The following is an 8,958-nucleotide window of genomic DNA, read 5'->3' on the forward strand; positions in this document are numbered from 1 at the left end:
TTCACCAGAGACAGAGTGGGGAGCAGAACAGGCAGATCAACGAAGTACACTGCTGAGGGAAGCAGTGGGCGGGCCAGGAGAGGTCTGGCTCGCCATGTGGTCTCCTCCGGGGCAGGCGGCAGGCGGGAATTGAACTCATGTGGAAGTGGCTTCAGATTCTCAGTGCTGTGCTTTAACCCGCTGCGCCACCAGGGAGGGCCCTGAATGGCATCTTTTAACTATAGAATATTTGTTATTATAAAATACTTTTATGTAATTGTTCCATCAATCCTTAGTGATTAAAAATTTCAGGCTATGCTAGTAAGTAGCTTTGAAATATTTCTTACATGTTGTATCTATAGTCAGTATATTCTAGTAATATGAACATATCCTTGATGCAACTTTTCTTTCCCTGTACTAGAAGAACTATCTAGAATTGTTACTAATGGATCTATTGAAATATGCTCCCTAATCAGATGCTAATTTAATACTATTGGAAAACACTGAGGAATGTTTGTGATTTCAATTATTTTGCTACAATATTTACCATTAGCAAAATACTGGCATTTTTAAAGTGCCCCTTTCATGATCTACGTTAGTTGAACAGAAAGTCTTACTTCTTAATTTCAAATTGCATGTACTTAAACGAAAATCTATATGCAAGTATATTCTCGCTTTAAATAAAATAGGATGGCCAAGGCAAAACAGGAGATATTCTTTGTCAATAGTTTATGGCTTTACAGTATATCTACTTCAGTAAATTATCAAGTGGAATGTTCTCACTCATTTTATGAAGGAAGTAGAAGTTGAAATTATTATTGATTTGCCTATTATTTGCAGTAGGCCTAAAAAATGAGATCCTAATAGAGTTTTGACAGGAAGAAACCATTTTCCAACAAGTACGTGGGGTAAATTTATTGTGTAGTTTGATTGAAGAGACAAAAATTCTAATGTCTTTACATTTCTTTCTAAATACAGTGTTTTTGTGATATTAGACATTTGAATATTTTAATTTTTATTATGATTTGTAATTATCGTTTAAGAAAATATTGGATAAAACCTATACAATTCTCAGCTCTTTGAGGCATTATTATTATTTCAGATTTGATTATGATCCTTTATTTATTCTAATTCCATTCTTTGTTGATCGGAATATTTCCTGTCCCCATTTCTTTCCTGCACTCATGTTACTAATAAATTCAGTAATATCATTGGGATCTACATAAACAAATTCATCACATCCTGTGGGAGGTACCTGGGTTTTCCTACAGCCTTCATTTAACCCAAAGCTGACTCTGACACTGGAATAGTGTTAGTCTGAGTCTTCTCAACTCTGGTCAAAATGGAAGCACAGCTTCTTCTTCAAGAAGTGATGTGTCCAAGTGTTCAGAATTCCCCTTGCCATACACACATGGTAAAAAACTTAACCCTGAGATAAAAAAGAAATGGACCTCCATATACATAAAAGTAAATGCAAAGATTAATATTCAAAAATTTTAAGAATGAAACGTTTTATCTGGAGGCTCAGGCATATAACTATTCAAAAAACATATAGTATCAATAGTAACATGAGTAAACGACTCGAATTATAAAGGAGAATACTTCAAGTTTTAAAATAGTGATCCAGGGGTCCCTCCCTGGTGGCAGGGAGGATTGGATTGGAGTGTTGCACTGTGAAACTAAGCAAAACCGTGGCTGCTTCAGTGTAAATTCAATCTCTGCCCCGGAGGTGATCCAAATGACGCAACAGACCTTTCCTGCCTTGCCCGCTGCTCTCCTCAGTCAGTCTACCTGTTCTTCTTTGCGCTCTGTCTCTGGTGAATCCTTTCCCTGCCCCTACACCTCTGGCCTTTACCCCATTTCTGTAAATAAATAAATAAATAAATAAATAAATAAATAAATAAAATCTTTAAAAAGAAAACAGATTAACCCATCATATGAAGACTGAAAACTTAAAAAAAAAAAAAGTGATTCATAACATTAGTTTCTACAGTGCGAATTATATAGGACAGCCAACATCTTAGAATATTACAATGCTGCTGAATAAAAACCACTGAAAGCAACAACCATTGTAACTAATATGACATAATGTAACTCGGGACATTATGTATTTATTTTACTCTTATACTATCATTTGGTTACAACTATTGATAATTGTTGACTATTTTTCTTACATTTAGCTGGTTTGAAAGTACACTGCTGAGGAGAGCAGGGGATGAGACAAGAGAAGTCTGTTGTACCATGTAGATCACTGGGGCAAGGATTAAAATGAATCTTTTTAAAAAATATTTATTTATACATACAGAAATGGGGTGCAGGTGTGGTGAGAGGATTCACCAGAAACAGAGTGGGGAGCAGAATAGGCAGATGGATGAAGTACACTGCTGAGGGGAGTGGAGGGAGGGACAGGAGAGGTCTGCCACGCCAGGTGGGTCACTTCCCTAGCTGGGGATCAAACTTCCACTGAAGCGGCTATGGACAGCTTGCAGTCCTGTGCCATAACCTGTTGTGCTACCAAGGAAGGCCTAGAAATTTACCAAATTAATTCAGATTTATTTTTGGCACAATGATTACAGTTCAGCACACTTGAAACTTGTCTAAATTTCTATTTATATGGTAATTATTTTATGAGGTTTCTACATTTTATCTTTCTTTGTTTTTATTCCCTAATTAGATTATGTTTCCTCTACTTGCCCCTCCAAACTAATAGACATCCAGAAGATGACCAAGGTTTAAGGATTTAACTGATATTTTCAGTCTTTTAAGAAACACTCATTCACACTCTGAGGCCTCTTGGTCCTATTTTGAGAGTGGCCTGCCCCATATAAACCATCATACAGTTTGTAAATTGTCCAACTTAGCTGTTCAGCTGCTGTAGTATAAAGTTTAAAAATATGTAAGTGGGTCAGTGCTAAAATTAATTCAGCCCAACTTTGCCTGAAAACATAATGAATATTACCCATCACGAGGGCCAAAATATCACCCCAAGCAGACAGAAACAATCCCTGGAGAACAACTGCTCAGGATGATGGTTCCATGTCACTTTCGATCCACTCTTAGGTTTGCAGAACTTGATTACAACCCAGGATGTTCTGATCCCATTGATTAGACAAGAGTTGGTGTAAAATGTAAGTGGACTGATCAAATGAATCACAACTAAATGGTAACAATCATGACTAACATTTATTGAGCACTGGTAATTTATCAGAAATTCGTTTAATCATCTGACAATTAAAAACAAGAGGTAATATTATGTCAAATTTTCAGATTTTAAAACTGGGTCTAAATGAGAGGTGTAGCTGAAACTTGAACACAATACTTTGCCTTTAATCATCACATTATACTGCTTTGTGCATATATTATTTTTCTTTGTGTTTACTCACAATTTATTAAGCACCAAGGTGCCAATCACTGTTCTAAAGATTAGGGATATAATAACAAGGACTATGTCTTCAGACAACTGATATAAAAATAGACTGTTATGAACTGAATTGTGTCCTCCAAAATTTCATGTTGAAGGCTTATCTCAGTATGACTATATTTGAGTATATGATCTTAAAATAAATAATTAAAATTAAATGATGACATAGGGTCGGGACCTCATCCAGTAGAATTGGTGTTCTTGTTAGAAGAGAAAGAGACACCAGAAGTGCTCATGTACTTCTGCCCTTGGAACTACATAGTGAATAACAGCCATTTAATAGCCAAGAAGGGAGGCCCACCAAAAACCAAGGCCCTGCTGGAACCTACATCTTGGATTTCCGACTTCTAGATCTACATAAAAATTAATTTCTGTTATTTAAGTCACACAGTGTGTGATATTCTTTTATAGCAATCCTAGCAGATTAAAGCAGGGATAGATGCATATTTTTCATATCTTTTCATATTTTTTGTAAACAAATATGGAAAGAACTAATAGGTGCACAAGTGAAATACCTGGAAAAGCTAAATTTCAATTTAGCTTAGTAAGAATATGAAGCTGGGTTACAAAACCGAAATTCTAGAGAATATATATATATATATATATATACATATATATATATACACACACACACACACCACACACACACACATATACATACATATGTATACACACACACGTGTGTCTATGGCTGTATGGCTGATCTGTTCTGCTTTAAAAGGCCCCACCTGTGGTTACTTTGGAAAAGTATGAATTAATTGCACAATACAGCTTAAAACTTAGTCCAGTATAACTATTCACATAAAATATTTGGTTAATATTTAGTAGCCCTGGGAAACAATTTCAGTTCTTTCAATTTTCTCACTCCTTGTGCCCTTTCCAGGTTTCTCTCCATCAGGGCACTGTGTAAGGGAACAGGTGGCTGGTGGGAGGTTCCTTCAATGGGGTCCCGCCAGCCTCCTAGTGATATTCTTTAGTTTACATATTTTGCAGATGCTTTCTGGTTCTCCAGTACTGAAATCTGAGCACGAAAATTATGGACCATTCTTTTGGCTTTCATAATTTGCAAGTCTCTCCCTAGAAGGTTCAGTCTCACTTTTACTCATTGCTATAAATGCTCAACTGAGTGTCCACTTAATACCAGTCCAGGTGCTCCCACACAAAAACACACCATATGCCAAGAGTTGGCATGCCGCCAATCAGATACTAGACTGTGGTGGAGGGGGTACAGAATAATATACTGGATAGAAAAAAAAGGGGAAAAATAGAAGTTTAGATTGTACTTTTAAAATTACTGTATTATGACTGAACCCCATTCAGGATGGTACAAGATAAATAATGAGGGGTCTCCACCTGGACTCCTAAATGGGAATGGTAGCTCTGCTCCCAATAATATCTTTACTTAAAAAATAATATATCTATTCATCATATTCTCCATCTTCTCTCTTTTCTTGCCAAGTTTTTCCAGGCTTTGCGAGGGAAAATCTGTAATTGTGTGTGTGTGTGTGTGTATGTGTGTGAGAGAGAGAGAGAGAGAGAGGGAGAGAGTTTGTCCTCTTCAAGTCTAGAGCACTTACATAAATTTCAATGTTTTTATTTCTTTTGGAAGAAATCTTAGTATTATAGAAGAGGGATTCCTTCAATAAAGTATAGTTCAGAAAGGCAAAACAATAAGCCACATTAACAATGTTCAACATATGGATCTGTTACACATTTGCTGAATAGAGATCCGTGATCAATTTGGAATTTAAAATTCTTCCTAGAAGAGATAATTTGCAATGATTCTATATGGAAGAAAGAAAGATTTGTTAAATATTTTTAGGAATGGTTGAGTTTAAAAATGTACAACCAGAAGTTCCTTTCTAAAATGGGGATTTTTTATGTCAGCGGAGAATATACAAGAAGAGGAAAACTCGAAAATGATGGGTTATACCCCCCTCCACAAATTGGAAAGAAAAAACTCTGTCATTTGTGAAGAAATGTCATCAAACACTTATGCACAAGAAAATTGTACCAGGTATTATCAAACTGTGAAAGATAACTTTCTACTATTAGGTGACACACAGGCATATTATTGAAAACTAGTTTGCAGAGGAGCATACACCTTTTAGAAGAAGAGGGTTGCAGTCACTAAATAGTATTAAAAATAACTTATCAAGTGATGAAAATCTAAGATTTCATGGTAAATTGAGGACTTACCCTTATATTAATGCTACATCTATCCAACTTTTTAAAAGTCATAATTGTAGCATGTGTAGTACCTTGCCTGCATTCTATTGAGAAGAAAGATGTTAAATGATTACAACCAAGTACAAATTTACATATCCATTTATATAAATATATATGTATATATACACATTTATATATACATATATATTTATACACACACATATAGGAGTTTATTTAACAGATTATGGATAGGACAGGATATATTTTACTACATACATTTATTATTGAAATTATGTTTACAATGATCACTAGGCTTTTAATCACTTGTCCAACATTTAGTTTTAGTTCTATAAGAATTTACATACTCATTCTTTAGTTGCACTCTAAGAAAAATGCACTAAGTACAATTCTGAAAATATATAAAGAAGGGATCATTTTCTGCATCTATAGAGTAAGAATTCTCCTTTTTTCTCCCTGCTCTTTAACACAATTTTAATGTAAAATATGACTTTTTGAATACAAAGTAATATGATATAAATTGGCTTGAGGTAGGAATACCTTATCTAATAATAGTGCTATTGCTAAATGCAAATGAGTTTTTGATTAATTGATCAAATAAGTTTTTGAATATTAGTATTATCTGAAATATTTTTGAGACTGGATACTATCTGCAATAAAAATATCAATAAAAATGTAGTCAGCCTTTACATAAAGTAAGAAAGCATAACTATTTCACTTGAAAACATATTAGCACTATTTTTATTTAAAACACAGTCAAAAATATTGTTGGTAATTAATATATTCTCCTTCCCCCAAGTCATTCAATGACACTACTATTGTTGATAAATGTGGCAAACTCCCATGTTTTTTCCTAGCACTAATACTCTCCTAACCTCAGACGTTTCATATCTATTTTCATTCTTACAAGCATATTAAACTTAATTTGTCCAAACTTATATTCAGAATTTACTATACCCTGAAACATTTTTCTCTTTCAAATGTTCTGTTTTAGTTGATGACACCACGATCCTGACAGTCAGTAGGCTAGATTCATTCTTACTGCATTTCTTGGCTTCATCTTCAATTATTATAAATTTTTCCTGTACTCCATACAGAGGAGTCAGCTTCTATTCAATGATTCAGTTCACAATATGAAATGGCTCACATCCATATTTCACTTACCTAATCAGAAAGTGATTGTAACAATGTAGATAGAAGTGCCTTTTCCTGATGCAATCACCAAAGCCAGTAGATTTTATTATCCCTAAAATGTCTGAAATATATTCTTTCAAGTAGTTAGATGGTTAAATCGAACTGAACTTTGAACTTGAATACTTGGAAGATTTAAATATTCAAGTTCGCACAATTTGGATACTAGAATTTTATAACAGAACAACATACAGAAGACAGAACTAGAATGCTGCCCATGTAACCAAATAGATATATAGAGGGAAGTGTATTACAAGGCAGATCTCAGTTGCTAAAATTAGGTGTAGGACCTGAATGAATCAGAATAGTAGAGACAAGAATGTTAAGTTTCTTTTCTGGGATCCTTGAGCCAAGACTGGCTGAACTAATTTGTTGGTAAGACAGGATATGAGTCACTAGCACATCCAGTTCTATTTCTTCTTGTGCTTGTAATGCTTTTGTATGAAACAAGTACTCCTTAATAGTGGTACTGAAAGAAATGTAAAGAGAGCTCTAGAATTTTCTTATTCTTATAGTTTTTAGAGCTATTTTGGGGATTATGTTTTGGTGAAAACTTGGAAATTCAGATTAATTTCCTTGATGTCTTTCACAAGTCTGTAGAAATATTACTGAGAAAAAGCAATAATAAATTGATACAATTTTTAGGAAGTAGAGTACAAAGAATTCAATTAAATTTCTCATCAATTTTCATTTCTATGACCAATATGTACACTGTGTAGTGATGCTTATTTTCTATAGCATTCAAGAAGTGCTTACACTAGAATAAGCATTTACACATTGTGCAAAACTGAATATTATCAGCCTGCTGTGGCTGTTTTATGTATCAAGGAAAGAGTTCCATTAGCCAAGATTCTTCTTTGTGATGGTAATTATTGCAACAAAACTTTACTTGAACAGCTGTTTATACATAGTAATATATCAGGCAAATAATTAATCTAACAAGAGAATTAATTTCAAATTTTAAATGCAGAATACAATTAGTTTTTCTTACTGGCCACACAGATCAGAAAATGTGCAGGCTGGAATAGAATTACAACAGAGTATAAAGATCACTGAGTATGGGTTCCAACAGTGTCTTTGTGAACTGTGGCAGGCTGTGTGAGTTCTCTTACTTGGTTTCCTGAGCATGGTTTGTTATAATACATTTCTGTTTTGTTTTTCTTTAATGGAATTAAAGTGAAAAATACATCTTTTTATAATACTGCTCCTCTTTTCCTGCTATTTGAGGAAAAATGAGAGAATGTAGAATTCCACAACTTACCCATTGTAAGGACAATTTCTCTTTGTAGTTGTAAGACACACATTTGTTTCTTTTACTGGTAATGTAGTTCTAGTACAAGTTAATTTTGACCATGGATGCCACTTGCTGCCTAACGTCATCTCTCATGTTCTTCTCACTATATATCTGACAAACAAAAAATACACTTACTCGTTCTTAATTCTAGCCTACTTATCTCCAGTGCCATAATTCTGACATTAAATAAAACAAAACAAAATTCAAAATTAAACCAGTAGGTAGCAGGGCAAAACACTAGGACAAGGTATGGACCAATGATAATATTAACAATTAACAGATGGAGAATGGTGGGCATTCACTTATTTTATGGGGTAATGAGAATGACAGCTGTGTAGCAGAAGGGAGGGGAAGAGCAATAAGGAAATCTGGGCAGGAGGTGAGAAATGGGAATACAGGCAGTATTGGTATCTAAGCACAACTGGGTATATCCTATTCTACTTTAGATTATGTCAAAGAGCACTTTTATCTGGGTAGCTTTTAGAAACTGATACCTAATTAGCAAATGTCAAGCAAAAATAGCATGAAGTCACTTAAAAATAAAGCCATCATTATTTCTCTTGTGGTTTATACCTGAAGTTTTATATTGTCCTTTACTAAACCTTCACAATATTACTGTGAGAAAGATGGATAACAAGAACTGGTGATTCACTTTTTCTTGTAGACTAAACAAGTGAAATTAATTTTAATTGTTATCAAGTAAAAATTTACTAAAAAGTTAAGTGTCTGGGCTCTCCTTGGTAGTGCAACTGGTTAAAGCACCACATTATGAAGTTCTCCAAAACCACTATAGCACGAGTTCAATCCTCCACTAGGGAGCTGACCCACATGGCGTGGCAGAACCTCTCCTGACCTGCCCACTGCTCCCCTCATTAGTGTATTTCAG

This window comes from Condylura cristata, unplaced genomic scaffold (assembly GCF_000260355.1).
Source record: "Condylura cristata isolate star-nosed mole 26May11 unplaced genomic scaffold, ConCri1.0 scaffold00005, whole genome shotgun sequence".
Classification (NCBI taxonomy): Eukaryota; Metazoa; Chordata; class Mammalia; order Eulipotyphla; family Talpidae; genus Condylura; species Condylura cristata.